Genomic DNA, 16,731 nt, shown 5'->3' with positions numbered 1-16,731 from the left:
AACTTTGTGTGTGTTTCAGGTCCTGCACTCTCAAAGACTGAATGAACCAGCATTGCAGCCATGGGTCACCGTGAGCATCACAGGGAAGGTTGAAGCCGCCCACTGCACCTGTAAGGCCGGAGTCGCAGAGACCTGCAGCCATGTCCCTGCTCTTCTGTTTAATGTAGAAGCAACAGTGTTGATCGTGGCACAAGGACTGTTACAGATGAACCTGCATACTGGGTTTTGCCTGGTAATAATACCAAGATACAGCCAGAGGTTGGCCATAAGATAGACGACTTCTCTTCAGCTGCCCAAAAAAAGGCTCTTGATCAAAACCTAAACAGACCATCTGTAGTGACGGGGAAAAGGAGGGGTCCTCAAAACAGAAAAACCCCACCTGCTACTGTGGAGGAGTTGTCACTGCTATAATGCCATCATGTTTTATCTAGGGGTCTAGATGTATGCCTGTAGTGCACTGCCGTGTAAATAATTTGCATTTACTGAATATGTACTGACTGAGTCCCACTGTTCAAAAGTTGAATAAAGAAACTAAATTATTTTGCCTTTTTTTTTTTTATTAAAACCACTTTATAGAACATCACATCAGTAACAGTGTAGAATCGATGTCAGTTTACAAATGACAAAATGTTTACACCAAATCATGAGTGTTTACATGACATCACCCACTACTAACATTACTTTATTTACTGTATCTTTTGAAAAAATAACAGCACAAGACTTAACATTTAACAGGAGCAGGTTTCATTCTTCTCTGGTTTTATTATCACACTGTTCACCAAACGCAGCAAACCTTCACCATCTTATCCAGGAGGGTCACCTCTTCACCCTCACATGGAAGAAGTAATCTGATTGGCATGGTGGTTTGTTTGCAGCAGGTCCCTTGTGTAGCGCTGGAACCCAGTCACGATGTTTCATCCATTTCATCGGCTGGTTTGCTGCAATAATGCCAAATAATTAGCAACTCTATAAATAGACGGTAGTTCTGCAAAATCACTCAGTAGGATGTTTGTTCTAATTTGCTATGAGCTCAGAGCGCATCGAAAATGAAACTAATAGGCTATAAAGATATGAACATATTTAGAACTTACCGGAATGAAAATGTCTGGAGCACCAACAGATATTTGGAGATGGAAGAGAACTGGAGCTCGCCTCACAGCTGCTCTCCAGGCTAGACGCCTTCGTTTGGTAACATCGATACACGAGCTGCCTCATGTCGCTTCCAGGTTGGGAAAGAATGAAAAGACAATCCAACCTTATTCCCGTGCCGGTCGTAAGATCGAACATTGCAGCCGAGCACACAGCAAGTACGAACCATGGCTATGCTATCGCTCCTAGCTTAGACCCCCAAAATGGTGAATCGGGCCAAAATCCTTTCCACGCCCACCCCCGTGACATCACGCTCCGAAGCCCTATAGGCTTTCACTGGAGGTGCAAGCTAAGGTTCCCAGGCAGCCAGTCATCTGAATGTGTGTTCACACTCACTCACATTTGCATGAAAGAAGGCTGCCTCACTTCTTAGGCCATAATGCTCCTATTGGCCGCTCTCAGCCCATTTGTGCCTGGGTGGGCGCCTAATAGCTTTGCAGCAGAGCTGCTCCTGCTTCTCTGGGCTACGCTACAGAAGTGCTGCTGCTTTGGCATCACTTTCTTTTTTCGTGGATTTTCTGCTGGACATTTCAGTAACAGGCTGTGCAGTAATTAGCTTCAGAGTGGGCTCTCTGTCTCATGCACAGCTGACTTGGATTTCTGTGGTGACCCACAACGTTTGATCTTTGTGCGTGGCTTGGACTTATAAGTCCTTTTATACACCAGTGGTTGAGCTGTGGGATGTACGCAGAGCTGCTAATGTGTTTTTGATGCATTCAATGATTCAGCTTGAGCAGTTTGTGTATAGAACAACTTCACACTACTAACTGACTAATCAATACTGATCTGATTTAAACTGAAGCTTTAACCACACAGGGTGTGTTTGCTTTGGAAATATTAATAAACTGATGCTCTCTGTATTCAGAAGCTGCCGGGCTAAAGCTGAGGCACTCCTGGTTTGAGCTTACCTTAATGTGTGTGTGTGTGTGTGTGTGTGTGTGTGTGTGTGTGTGTGTGTGTGTGTGTGTGTGTGTGTGAGAGAGAGAGAGAGAGCAGCATGCGTGAGTTGGTGATTCTCTGGACCTCATCTGCATTCACCCACTGGTACGGCACAGCTCTGAATCAATTAACAGTCCATTTGTAATTGAATTGTTGTGTTAAATCGCTGACAATAAATCAATTATTTAATAAACGAACCACCTCTCTGTTCTAAGTATAACAGACCTGAGTGCTTTCTTGGTAATTAGCATAGTCCTAGATATTCTCTGGGTTTCCCAGGGTAGTGTTGTCAGGTTTCTCCTGGTAATTGCAAAGCTTTCAGAGTGTGTGCATGTAACATCATCATTAGTTTCTCTCACCTTTTTCCTCACCCCTCAGACACAAAACTGCATGTGCAAATTGGAGAACAATATAAGAATAATGCTCCTCAATGTAAAAGTGTGAAGAAGTGAACGATTTGAAAAGTTGATTATTTAAAGTACAAAATTTCAATAAAAGTTTCAGAGAATCTGGAGACATTTGTATGAGCAGAGGGCTGACAATCAGTAATGGGTGCCGCTTATCTCCAGGATCACGTTACTTTAAAAACAGGTTTAGTGACTGCATGGGCTCAGGATACTTTCAGAAATCACATCTGTGAGCACAGGTCATTGAGTCATCCACATAGTAGGTTAAAGCTCCATCACAAGTGACGTATGTGAACATGATCTAAAAACACTGGCGTCTTGTCCGACCAAAACAAAATTCAAATGGACCATGTGGCCATTTCCTCAGCCCTCAGTTCAAAAGCCTGCATCTCTGATCATATGGGTATATTATTAACTATGGACCCGGCAGCTTCTACATCTGCAAAGGTCTCAACACGGTGTATGCATGCTTTAGAGGAACATCTGTTCCAGTCAGAGAAGTGTGCTACTGAACTGCCTGCAGTCCAGACCTTTCACCAACTGAACATACAGTGGGGAAAAAAAGTATTTAGTCAGCCACCGATTGTGCAAGTTCCCCCACTTAAAATGATGACAGAGGTCAGTAATTTGCACCAGAGGTACACTTCAACTGTGAGAGACAGAATGTGAAAAAAAAATCCATGAATCCACATGGTAGGATTTGTAAAGAATTTATTCGTAAATCAGGGTGGAAAATAAGTATTTGGTCAATAACAAAAATACAACTCAATACTTTGTAACATAACCTTTGTTGGCAATAACAGAGGTCAAACGTTTACTATAGGTCTTTACCAGGTTTGCACACACAGTAGCTGGTATTTTGGCCCATTCCTCCATGCAGATCTTCTCGAGAGCAGTGATGTTTTGGGGCTGTCGCCGAGCAACACGGACTTTCAACTCCCGCCACAGATTTTCTATGGGGTTGAGGTCTGGAGACTGGCTAGGCCACTCCAGGACTTTCAAATGCTTCTTACGGAGCCACTCCTTTGTTGCCCGGGCGGTGTGGTTTGGATCATTGTCATGTTGGAAGACCCAGCCTCATTTCATCTTCAAAGTTCTCACTGATGGAAGGAGGTTTTGGCTCAAAATCTCACGATACATGGCCCCATTCATCCTGTCCTTAACACGGATCAGTCGTCCTGTCCCCTTGGCAGAAAAACAGCCCCATAGCATGATGTTTCCACCCCCATGCTTCACAGTAGGTATGGTGTTCTTGGGATGCAACTCAGTATTCTTCTTCCTCCAAACACGACGAGTTGAGTTTATACCAAAAAGTTCTACTTTGGTTTCATCTGACCACATGACATTCTCCCAATCCTCGGCTGTATCATCCATGTGCTCTCTGGCAAACTTCAGACGGGCCTGGACATGCACTGGCTTCAGCAGCGGAACACGTCTGGCACTGCGGGATTTGATTCCCTGCCGTTGTAGTGTGTTACTGATGGTGACCTTTGTTACTTTGGTCCCAGCTCTCTGCAGGTCATTCACCAGGTCCCCCCGTGTGGTTCTGGGATCTTTGCTCACCGTTCTCATGATCATTTTGACCCCACGGGATGAGATCTTGCGTGGAGCCCCAGATCGAGGGAGATTATCAGTGGTCTTGTATGTCTTCCATTTTCTGATGATTGCTCCCACAGTTGATTTTTTCACACCAAGCTGCTTGCCTATTGTAGATTCACTCTTCCCAGTCTGGTGCAGGTCTACAATACTTTTCCTGGTGTCCTTCGAAAGCTCTTTGGTCTTGGCCATGGCGGAGTTTGGAGTCTGACTGTTTGAGGCTGTGGACAGGTGTCTTTTATACAGATGATGAGTTCAAACAGGTGCCATTCATACAGGTAACGAGTGGGGGACAGAAAAGCTTCTTACAGAAGACGTTACAGGTCTGTGAGAGCCAGAGATTTTCCTTGTTTGAGGTGACCAAATACTTATTTTCCACCCTGATTTACAAATAAATTCTTTACAAATCCTACCATGTGGATTCATGGATTTTTTTTTCACATTCTGTCTCTCACAGTTGAAGTGTACCTCTGGTGCAAATTACTGACCTCTGTCATCATTTTAAGTGGGGGAACTTGCACAATCGGTGGCTGACTAAATACTTTTTTGCCCCACTGTATTCTGTACATCACGAGTTCTCTGTCGACCACGACTGAGAGGAGATGATCCAGAGGCTCAGCAGCTGAAGCGCTGTTCAGAGAGGGTTTGCTGCACAGTGGTAAACACGGTCCTATCCCAGTTATTTTTAGACATTTTAAACATGTATTCTGTATTTTTTATATGTTTTCTATGTTCTATTGTGCATAAAATATGGATTTATGAGATCTGGAAATCATCTGAGGATGCACACTGGTCGGTACAGAGATAGCGCTTCTATTTTGGCGTCAGATTAAAGGATATTTAAAATCAGTACTAAAATACCAGTGTGTGTCAAACTGCTGTAACATGTTCGCTTCTCTTCTTCTGTATTTTAAACAATTGAAAGTTTTTCTAAAACCTTTAAACACATTTTCTGAAAAACTCCACAAATCTCTTGCAAAATGAAACACAAATGGATTTCTTATTGCATAAATTAACACAAGTGACAAACTCAGTACACCATCATCACGAGGCCACGTTCCATATTCAGATGCAGCTACATTTGTGGAGATAAAGTTTCCTGTGGAAATGAAATGTACACTGCAGTGCTTCAGCTTTGTCATGTAAACAGAACGAGAAACTCAACCAAAGCATACACAGAAAAATGCAACAAAAGAAGTCCTGTTGATCTCAGTCTCCTGCTGTGTTCTTGCTGCACCATCTTAACACCTGCACAAGTCACTCAGCATCTCTGTGAAACACATGACTGAGTTGTTCCAGAGGAGTCTGAACAAGTATGACATGAGTGAGAGTAATTAGCACTTTGAAGGCCAATAAGTGTGCTGAATTACACATAAGTGTGAGATCAATGGGACTGTGCTGTAGTCTGGAGTCATGTCGTTAATACACGAGCTTCATGAATTGTGTGCACAGTTAATGTTGTTGTGTATGGAAAACAGGGAAAAAGTGTAACCGAAACCAAAGCACAAATAATATTCTGAGCATCACTAAAACTCGATTACATTTCAACAGATTTTGTGATTTCTTTTCTTTTCAAAGTGTTTTGAGGACTCACACCTTTGATCCGTCTGATGTTGGAGTCATATTTTAACCAGCACTGCTTTCAAAGACTCGTCTTAGACCTCAAACCAAAGACAAAAAAGGGAGCGTAGATTGATTTTTGGAACAGTTGTGGTTATTGACATTTGCAATAACATACACAGCATGAATATAGTTTCCACTGTCGACATATACACACTGAACAATGTACAAGTTTCAGCTTATTCTATGGAAACGTTTTTTCTTTTGTTGTGGTTCCTGAATGTGTTAATATGTGACTAAATGAAGGATCTCCGTTGAGGTGCAATAAAATCAGAGCTGGCACTTCTCCAGCCCAAACAGCTCCGACTTTGATGAGGAAATGAAGCTGTCCTGGAGCCTTGTCGCTGTAATGACATTTAAAGCCTGTCTGGAATGACAAACACCGTTTCCTGACATGGAAATAATGAAATGCAAAGTATGCGGGTGTTCAGACGCAGAGCTAGTGCTTTACAATAAAAGCCTTTTTTAAGCTGGAAGCCATTTCTTCTGTTTGATGTTGTAACTGTACTACAGCGTCCTTAATCTCTATCACAATACATTTGATTTTAATTACTTTGGTTCTTTATTTTAATGGAACTATTCTGAGTCAACCCTCTGAGCTGATGAGCCCCGACTCTAACCAATCAGAATATGTAACTTTAATTTTTATCTAATTGTGCTCCCAAGTTTTAAGTGTTAAGTTAAATTATTATTGTAACCAACACATATCAAACATCCATTAATCTTCATCCGCTTTGTCCGGGGCCGGGTCGCGGGGGCAGCAGCCTAAGCAGAGAGGCCCAGACCTCCCTCTCCCCAGCCACCTCCTCCAGCTTATCCGGGGGAACACCAAGGCGTTCCCAGGCCAGCCGAGAGATATAATCTCTCCAGCGTGTCCTGGGTCTGCCCCGGGGCCTCCTCCCGGTGGGACATGCCTGGAACACCTCACCCAGGAGGCGCCCAGGGGGCATCCTTGTCAGATGCCCGAACCACCTCAGCTGGCTCCTTTCGATGTGGAGCAGCAGCGGCTCTACTCTGAGCCCCTCCCGGATGGCTGAACTTCTCACCCTATCTCTAAGGGAGAGGCCAGCCACCCTTCGGAGGAAGCTCATTTCTGCCGCTTGTATCCGCGATCTCGTTCTTTCGGTCACTACCCACAGCTCGTGGCCATAGGTGAGGGTAGGGACGTACAGGGAGTGCAGAATTATTAGGCAAGTTGTATTTTTGAGGAATAATGTTATTATTGAACAACAACCATGTTCTCAATGAACCCAAAAAACTCATTAATATCAAAGCTGAATGTTTTTGGAAGTAGTTTTTAGTTTGTTTTTAGTTTTAGCTATTTTAGGGGGATATCTGTGTGTGCAGGTGACTATTACTGTGCATAATTATTAGGCAACTTAACAAAAAACAAATATATACCCATTTCAATTATTTATTTTTACCAGTGACACCAATATAACGTCTCCACATTCACAAATCTACATTTCTGACATTCAAAAACAAAACAAAAACAAATCAGCGACCAATATAGCCACCTTTCTTTGCAAGGACACTCAAAAGCCTGCCATCCATGGATTCTGTCAGTGTTTTGATCTGTTCACCATCAACATTGCGTGCAGCAGCAACCACAGCCTCCCAGACACTGTTCAGAGAGGTGTACTGTTTTCCCTCCTTGTAAATCTCACATTTGATGATGGACCACAGGTTCTCAATGGGGTTCAGATCAGGTGAACAAGGAGGCCATGTCATTAGTTTTTCTTCTTTTATACCCTTTCTTGCCAGCCACGCTGTGGAGTACTTGGACGCGTGTGATGGAGCATTGTCCTGCATGAAAATCATGTTTTTCTTGAAGGATGCAGACTTCTTCCTGTACCACTGCTTGAAGAAGGTGTCTTCCAGAAACTGGCAGTAGGACTGGGAGTTGAGCTTGACTCCATCCTCAACCCGAAAAGGCCCCACAAGCTCATCTTTGATGATACCAGCCCAAACCAGTACTCCACCTCCACCTTGCTGGCGTCTGAGTGGGACTGGAGCTCTCTGCCCTTTACCAATCCAGCCACGGGCCCATCCATCTGGCCCATCAAGACTCGCTCTCATTTCATCAGTCCATAAAACCTTAGAAAAACCAGTCTTGAGATATTTCTTGGCCCAGTCTTGACGTTTCAGCTTGTGTGTCTTGTTCAGTGGTGGTCGTCTTTCAGCCTTTCTTACCTTGGCCATGTCTCTGAGTATTGCACACCTTGTGCTTTTGGGCACTCCAGTGATGTTGCAGCTCTGAAATATGGCCAAACTGGTGGCAAGTGGCATCTTGGCAGCTGCACGCTTGACTTTTCTCAGTTCATGGGCAGTTATTTTGCGCCTTGGTTTTTCCACACGCTTCTTGCGACGCTGTTGTAGGATACAGAATCATTGAAAACACCAAAGAAATCCCAAACCTGAAGACAAAGATGGAGGTTATGGGTTAAATATATGTCAGTTCATGTTGGTCTGTTGGTCAAAGCCTTGTGGTGTCGGCCACTGCTTCAACAGATCAGCTGGAAGGTTGAACGTTTAACTTCCAGAGAAGCTGTATTGTTGTTTTGAATAATTTAAAATATGATATAATTTTCTGTCAACTGTTGAGGGGAGACACGGAATGATGAGACAAAGGGAGACGAGACAGAGGGAGACAGGGGCTTGACTTAAGAGACACAGAGGACGTGACGGGCTGGCACAGAACATGGAACGACCCACTGATCATAAGACTAACTGACCAAGACTGAACATTTCCCCAAAACAGCAAAAAAGGAATCAAAAACACCAAAAACAAAGACCCTGAGGACAGCACCTCACTTTGTTCTCCTGCACTTCATGGTTACTTTTTGTCTTAGAGTTCTTTTGCACACCTCTATCAACTGGGAGTTGGTGCTGTGACCCTGGTGTTACACGCAGGGGGATTACTGTTAAGGTTTTAAAACTTTCCAAAACTTAGAAGCATCTTTGGAGAGATGACAAGTAGAAATCTGATTTGGCTCTTTTAACGAGTCGATACACAGATGTTGGATTTGTCTAAACTTTTACCAATCCAGTGAAAGATTTTTGGCAGTTGCCTACAACTATGTTTGCAGGCGTGAGAGCTAAAGTCAGAGGTTGGAGCGCTGTTTTAACCTAAAGCAATGATAGGGTGCATGTTTGTTACGTATATTACATTATTATTGAATTTGCTATTTTTTTTTTTTTTTTGGCAGCACGGTGGCACGGTGGTTAGCACTGTTGCCGCACAGCAAGAAGGTCCTGAGTTCAATTCCACCATCAGGCCGGGGTCTTTCTGTGTGGAGTTTGCATGTTCTCCCCGTGTTTGCGTGGGTTCTCTCCGGGTACTCCGGCTTCCTCCCACCGTCCAAAGACATGCAGCTTGTGGGGATAGGTTAATTGGATAATCCAAATTGCCACTAGGTGTGAATGTGAGTGTGAATGGTTGTCTGTCCCTGTGTGTTGGCCCTGCGACAGACTGGCGACCTGTCCAGGGTGTACCCCGCCTCTCGCCCTATGACAGCTGGGATAGGCTCCAGCGCCCCCCGCGACCCTGAAAAGGATAAGCGGAAGTGAATGGATGGATGGATGGGGGGGGCTGCAGATTAGCTAAAATATGTAGTTATGTAAAATACTGAAAATCACCTTTCTTTGGTAAGCATAGTTACCTGTTAGCATGGAGGCTAACGGGTCTTGAGGAAACTTAAGGATACTTAAATGTATTATTTGTTTAAAAACCGTCTGTTAAGGTGAATTTAACAAAGAAAAACATCGAAGTAGAAATATGTGTTGACAATGTATATTTAGAAAGAGTAAATGAAATAAAATTTCTTGGGGTGATCATTGACCACAAGCTCTGTTGAAAGCCACACATTACTTATGTTCGGGGGAAATTGGCACGGGGCATTGCCGTCCTGGGGAAAGCAAAGCATATGTTGGATCAGAAAGCACTGCACAATTTATACTGTGCTTTACTACTGCCATATATGAGCTACTGTGTAGAGGTCTGGGGAAACACATACAAAAGTAACACACAAACAATAACTATAATACAGAAAAGGGCCATTAGATTAATAAATAATGTAGGGTACAGGGACCATACAAATGCACTCTTTCTCAAAATGCAAGCTATCAAATTCCAAGACTTGGTGAAGTTTAAAACAGCGCAGATAATGTATAAAGTAAGAAATAAACTGCTTCCCAAAGAAATCTGTAAATTGTTCATAGAAAGAGAAGGTGGGTATAACTTAAGAGGGAGATGGAATTTAAAAATACAAAGTGCTAGAACAACTTTAAGAACTATGTCAATCTCAATTGCAGGAGTTAAATTATGGAACAGTCTAACAGAAGAAATAAAAGACAGTCAAAACATAAAACAGTTTAAAGTAAAATATAAAAACCTAATTTTAAATAAGTATAAGAATGAAGAAAACGGGGTTAACCCAGGATGGTAATGTTGCTGGTAATGGTGTTGTGGTTCTTTTTTGGTTTTTTGTTTTGGTTTGTTTGTTTTTCCATAACTTGTGTATCTGCAAATATACACATGGTAATTTCTTGTTTTTGATTTCTGTATGTTTTGTTTTGTTTTGCTTTGCTTTACTTTTGTTTCATATGTTGTTTGTTTAATTTAAGACTAAAAAAAATTAAATGAATGAGAGGTTAAACTTGAGGGGGTAGGGACATATAAGTAAATACTTCTGCCTACTCCTTTTCAAACAAATAATGGAATGATATTTTGTAATGATTGTGAAGGCACATGTTTGAAATGTTTGAAATAAAAATGAACTGAACTGAATTTAACAAGACTGTGTTTGTTGAGTTGGGCGATCAGCTGATGTAAATGAAGCTCCAAGAAGGGTTTGTTAGAGCAGCCGAGCTTTCAGAGTATCAATCTAGATTTAAGTCACACAAAATAACAACCTCAGAACTAACATAAGAGAAATTAATTTGGAAACTGTTTCCAGGGCATCTCAGCTCATTGAAGGAGGATAATAAACTTCCATTACAGTAATAATGATCATCGCCTTCAGGACAAACATCAGTAACACTATCCCAAAGTTTTGGTGAGACAGTGACTGAGAAGAATCTGTAACATGGATCAGTGCTCTGCCTCCGGTCAGTCACAGCCATCCAAAGATACGGTCCAAGTCCGTTCAACTCCCACTGAAAATCTCTGCACCCTCAGCTCTGACACTTTTTTTAATGCCACTGGATCCAAGAGATGCATCATAGCAGGCCTCACTACCTTCCTGTAAATCTTCCCTTTCTATCTCACCGCTGTCCTTCTGTTGCAAATCACCCTCGTCCCCCTCTCTAGCCTGCACTCTCCTCTTCTGTTGCTGTGGATGGTCAACCCGGGTATTTAAACTCATCCTTTTCCTTCCATGTTCAGCTTTCCACCCATCGCCCTCACACACATGTATTCTGTCTTGATTTTACTGAACTAAAAAAATCTGTATTACAGAGAAGAACTGATTCTTAGAGAGTTGTCCCTGGAAGAAGTATTGTTGTGTGGCGATGGCTGTCGTGCCTGTGAAGCAGCTGAGACTGCACGGCATGGAGAGTGTTTGCCTTTTTAATATGCACAGTAATATCCATCCATCACTCTCTCTCTCCATATAAAACTTTACCTTTTGCATGAGGCAGAGGGATTAGTGTGTGGGCATGCCTGTGCTCCACACACTCAGCCACATCCTCTGTGCATACATAAATCCTTTTACATTTGACCCTGCAGTGAGTCAGCCTGCAGGTAATGAAATTTGAAAGCTCCATGCTGCCTGTATGGACACCTGTGATAATGGCATATTTTCCAACAGGCCAGGGAGTCAAATCATCAACAGATGAGATGTAGCATGCTGCGTTACATGTTAAACAGTCATTTAATGGACTGACACTAGCAGTAGCTTCCACCTTGTCTCCATGGCAACCTTGTCGGGGTGTCTAGAACTGTTTGGTAGAGCTGGCAAAAGGCCGGTCAGGTGTGAAATTACCTCAGTGCCCGGCGCCACATGGAGCATGAAGAGAGTTTAACAAAAGTAACGTGGTTAAAGGAGAGACACCACACACCTCCCACGTGCACTATTCCACCTCCCAGCACACACACACACACATCCATCTCTTTCTTTGATGTGATACGAACATAATTCCCTCCAAGTAGCATTTCTTCTCTGGGCGAGAACGTCAGCGGCAAGTTAAATTGGGAGGTAGATGTAGGCATGCTAATGCTGAATTCTAGGATCACTGTGCAGTAGAGGGAGATTTGCTTTGACACGTCTATACCACTATTTCATGGCTCTGTTGATTTTCTGTCTTCGTGTTGTGTCAACTTGGATTCAAGTAGTGCCAGCTGCTGCTGATCTGTTCATTTGCTGCAGGAAAAGCTTGACTTCTCAGACAGCATCTACACAAATGTGTCTGTGTCATTATGTACTTTTTTATTGACACACTATTCGTGTTGGCGAAGCGTTCTAATAAGATCATCTCTCTGTCATGTCGTGACATCTATTTATTTGGTTTCTTTACACCAGGGAAGGAGTCGTTCCCAACTGGACCGCACTAAAGAGGTGAACTCGATATTCATTGGATATCATTATAAACTTCATCTATTAAGAGCAGATGTTACAATTAGTCAATGTGAATGTGACATATATGGCATAGCAAAAATGCAGTGACATCACTCTTTAATCAACTGTCAAAATTTGGTGCATGTTTTTACAAATGTCACACTTTACACGCGTAATTTCAGTGATGAATCAGAAGTGCTTCAGTGTTTTGCCCTGATGAAGTCAGCTGACCTCCTTGCATGAACATGTAATGATGAGGAGAGCGGGCTCTGCGTTCAGCAGGAGGTGGAACCCTTCATCAGTAGCAGAGAAAAACCTCCTCTGAGACGTCCACTTTTTAGCATAACTCCACGCAAACCGGCACTAAGACGTCTGATACTCGCCCAGTTTGTCCTTCAGTCTAGTTTCTGGCTACAGCTTAAACTCATACACTAGTCCTAATCTTTGGACGGTCCCCAACCCCCGGACCGTGGACCGGTCCGTGAGCCGTTTGGTACCGGGTCCCAAGAGTTGAGGCTCAGGTGTGAAATTGACGGTTTTCAGGGGTTTTATTGTTAACTCGGTTTCCCTGGGTCTTTTCTCGTGTTGTAGTTGTGTCTTATTTTGAAAGAAATGTTTACGCGTTACCATAGCCACCAGAGAGCGTTAAGGCCCAGAGAGGAGGACGTTACTCTCAGCGTTGGAGCATTTCAGGAGGACGCTGCTAATAAAGTTACACAGTGAATTCACGTTTATGATTATATTTACAAAACCCCACGGTTTTTGTCTCGGTCGTGTCGTTTTATTTTGTTGTATTTATCCGCCACACCTTAAAGTCCGGTCCGTGGAGCAAAAGAGGTTGGTGAGCGCCGCCCTGCTGTATGCCTTTATGGTGAACACCCTTTGTACTGTCTTCCAGATACTCGGGGGAATGAATGAATAAAACGACCTCAATAAAATCAGTTCTGTTGTACCTTTGAGAAGATGATGCTACATGTTGAACTGAACTGAGTTGGTGTTCCAGTGTAACTTATTCTTCTCTCAGTGAGGCATATATCAGTTTACAGCACACTTACATATTGAGTGTACTTAATAACCCAAAAGGTGAACTTTAAAACCCGCTCACCCCAGACTAAAAAAGCCGGTCGTACGTTCGTCCTGTGAAGTGTAGCCTTTTCTCAAATGTCAACTCTTTCATGCACATCAGTCCCACGTTACACCATCGCTGACAGAGGGGAAGAAAAACAACAAAACACAAAAACAAGCCGTCGCTGTATTTATCCCAAATTGTAGTGAGCTGTAATGACATCACCACTGTGTCTGCTATGACATCTTAATTACATGCCAGACAGCGGTGGCTGATCTGGCATCTCTGCGAACTCCTCCAGTATGATTTATGATGACAAATATCACAGCGTGGCTGCAAAAGGATAGAAGACGAAGAGAGTCTGCCTGGGTGCAAGGCAGTGCGGTGTGATGGAGGAATGAACACACACACAAACTGAAAGGAGACGTTTCATTTTAGTCGAAATCAATGTATCGTCTCACCGTAGGATGTGTGCGATACATGGGCAAAGGCAGCCAGTATTAACCGGCACATCTTAATACCACAGCACTGATAGCAGCCATTTTTGTGACCACTTCCTCGACCCTGGCAGTTCTGGCTGATGACCGTTGGTGGCTATCAGAAGCGAACATTCAGAAATGTGCATCACTGAGCAAGCTACCGGCTCCAAGGAGGACAGCATGCAAGTTTAAATCAGGTCCAGCTTTTTCACAAACAATCTTTTGATTGCACTTTGTATGTAAAACAGTGTGTAAGCATGCTTTTACAGTTCTGACAGCACCACCCGGGGATTTGAACCCCAGGAGATAATACGCTAATCAAGCGTAATTATTACCAATTAGTCATAAAAACACGCGAGCTCGTTATTGAAAAAGCAAGTTCATTTCAATAATTTAATAATCAGACTGGAGCTGTAAGGAAACGAAAAGTTAGGTTACGGGCAGGACCGAGTATTTTGTTACATTTAATAACAAGTAACAAGTAACAGATTAATATAGGCAAGGCAAGGCAAGGCAAGTTTATTTGTATAGCACAATTCAACAACAAGATGATTCAAAGTGCTTTACAGAGACATTAGAAACAAAAACAAATAAAAAGCATGATTTACAATTGATTAAAACAAGCAAACTAACTAATTAACAAACAAACAAACCAAACAGTATATAAAATCAAAACAGATAAATGATATATGAACACATTAGTAGTTGTCCAGCAGGTAAGGCAGGCCAGGACAGTGTCATGGTCTCCCACGCTTGCTCTCTTCTCCCTTTCTCTCCCTCATCAATCAGTGTGTGCTTCAGAGGTCTCTCATGTTCGTTTGCCTGCATACTGTACTCACCTGGATGCAGCTGGGCTGATCATGGTTGACCTGCTGAAGATGGAAGCTTTTCCTCAGTTACTCCTGGATTGTTGCACCACATGCAGTATTGCTGCCTGGCTCCTTGCTTTGTGTGTACTCACCTGCCTTTCTGCTGTGCCCAATCATCAGAGCCTCATTCAGAAAACATCCTGAACTTTTACATCTGTGTTCTGTGCTTTTGTCTTTGCATAGCACACAGGGCAACGTAGTTCAAATATAAAACACTTATTTAGTTAATATATTAAAATGTGCAGTAAAACTAAAGCACAATCAAACAGTTGGAGTGAGAGGGAGAACAGTTGTTATACATGGTTCACAATTACAGGTTTAACGCTGTAATCCTGTTTACCAGCAGCAGCCACTGGGCTGCCATAAAACCACCAAGCAAATGAATTCATTGTTGTGCACAAGCAACAGGCAGAGAACAGAAAGGAACATCTAAATGTGCTCGCACAGCTATTCTAAACACCTAAATGCATTTTCTACGATCTGCCAGCAACACGAGACATAGAGAGGATGAACAGGGGGCTGCAGGTACTGCTGCTAATTAAGCTCTGATAAGGGAGCTAGAGGGGGTGTTAAGGCTCTCCCCACTACAGGATCCATTTAAACCAGGGATTCATGGTTGGTTCTGCTGTTTGCTTCACTCTCGAGTCTCTCTTCAAGATAAAAACACAGTTAAAGACAAACAAGTGAACAAAGAGGAAATATAAGCGCTAAAGAGACTCGTTCAGTTCTTGTTGTTCTCTGTCACTGCAGCTTCTGCTCTCAAACATGTTTAACTGGGTCAGTCGGGTTAGCAAAGCTTTCTGTGTAATTAGCTGATTTCTTTTAAAAATATAGCTCTTTGTGAAGTGTTGATGAGGGCTGACTTCCTTAGTATGTCGCTGACCTTCATCTCCCGAGACACTTTATCAAATGTTTGCCAAAATAAGATGAAAATTATTTTGGAGCGCTGCCTTTGCTTCGGTTTTTTCAAGAATTAAGCAACATGAACGTCTTCCTGTTGTAAGTGCAAAACAAGTCTGAGAGAATAAAAAAATCAAAGTGTTGATAACAAGCTTTTTCCACATAAAAAACTCTGAGGAAAGGTGACATGAATATTTTGCAAGATGAACAATGTTTTATCGTTTAGCTCTGCAGTGCATTCAAGGTTTTGTTGCTCGCAGCCAACAACTTTGAATTGACTCATCAGTGGTGCATCAAAGGCAGCAGCAGTGACTGAGGAAGCATTAAAAGCAGATCTTTAGAGAATGACGGTGGGCAAGGGAACAACATGAAAATCTGCAGAGTGGCAGGGAGCCAGGTTCCTCCAGACTCGGAGACTGAAAGCTGCCGTATGTTTGCTTGTCCTTGCATCGCCCTCAATGAACCAGATAATCGGCAACATGGAAGACGACCAACAGAGGTGTGTGTGCACCACAGAGACTAGGATGGGAGGCTGGGAAGTTACTGTAGTGTAAAAATACATATTCATATTTAGCATGAAAAAGACACGTGAACAAGAACAGACTGCACAAAGTGAAAGTTAATTAGAAGACTGAAAGGGCGAGGGATCCTAAAATAACATATGTTGCCACTTCTTTATGAATATTCATTTTTATAGTCATGTTTGTAGGTGGAAGAAATGTTTGCACATTATGAACTAACTCAGTGAGTTTTTTATGTTCTGCAAGGCTCCAACGTGGGACAGATAAATGAACCTTATCATCATTCATTAACCGTTAATTTATCGACTCCTTCATTTGACTGTCAAAATGACTGCAGAGAATGCAGCAGGCTGATTAAGGTTACAGTTTGCAAACCATAATGCTGTAAATGATTCGATTTTACAAGCATGCTTTCTTTATGTGTCATCAGAGAAAATGTCCAGGCGGCTTCATTTTGGAAGTCTTGTCTATCAGAAGTTACAACAAATTGATGCAGTTATTTAAAAAAATCTGAAGGGTTTTGTGATGTTTTAATGTACTTGCAAGTTATTTGGTTAATATGAAAAGGAAGTGCCTGATAATACGGTTTTTAGAGTTTTCCATTGGAATTCCAAGGCAGCTGAGCCAA

The 16,731-nt window shown here is 42.6% G+C and overlaps 1 long non-coding RNA gene across 1 annotated transcript; it reads right to left on the bottom strand.

Moving 5' to 3' along the window:
- Nucleotides 1-539: 539 nt before the first annotated feature.
- LOC145420433 (uncharacterized) lies at nucleotides 540-1,465 on the bottom strand. Its single transcript, XR_013901745.1, has 2 exons — nucleotides 1,092-1,465; nucleotides 540-938 (listed from the first exon to the last, which is right to left on the bottom strand). It is a non-coding gene; the product is annotated as an uncharacterized LOC145420433 (long non-coding RNA).
- Between the last annotated feature and the right edge of the window lie 15,266 nt (nucleotides 1,466-16,731).

This window comes from Astatotilapia calliptera, chromosome 2, assembly GCF_964374335.1.
Source record: "Astatotilapia calliptera chromosome 2, fAstCal68.1, whole genome shotgun sequence".
NCBI classification, from domain to species: domain Eukaryota; kingdom Metazoa; phylum Chordata; class Actinopteri; order Cichliformes; family Cichlidae; genus Astatotilapia; species Astatotilapia calliptera.
This window is presented reverse-complemented; position numbering and strand designations above follow the sequence as displayed.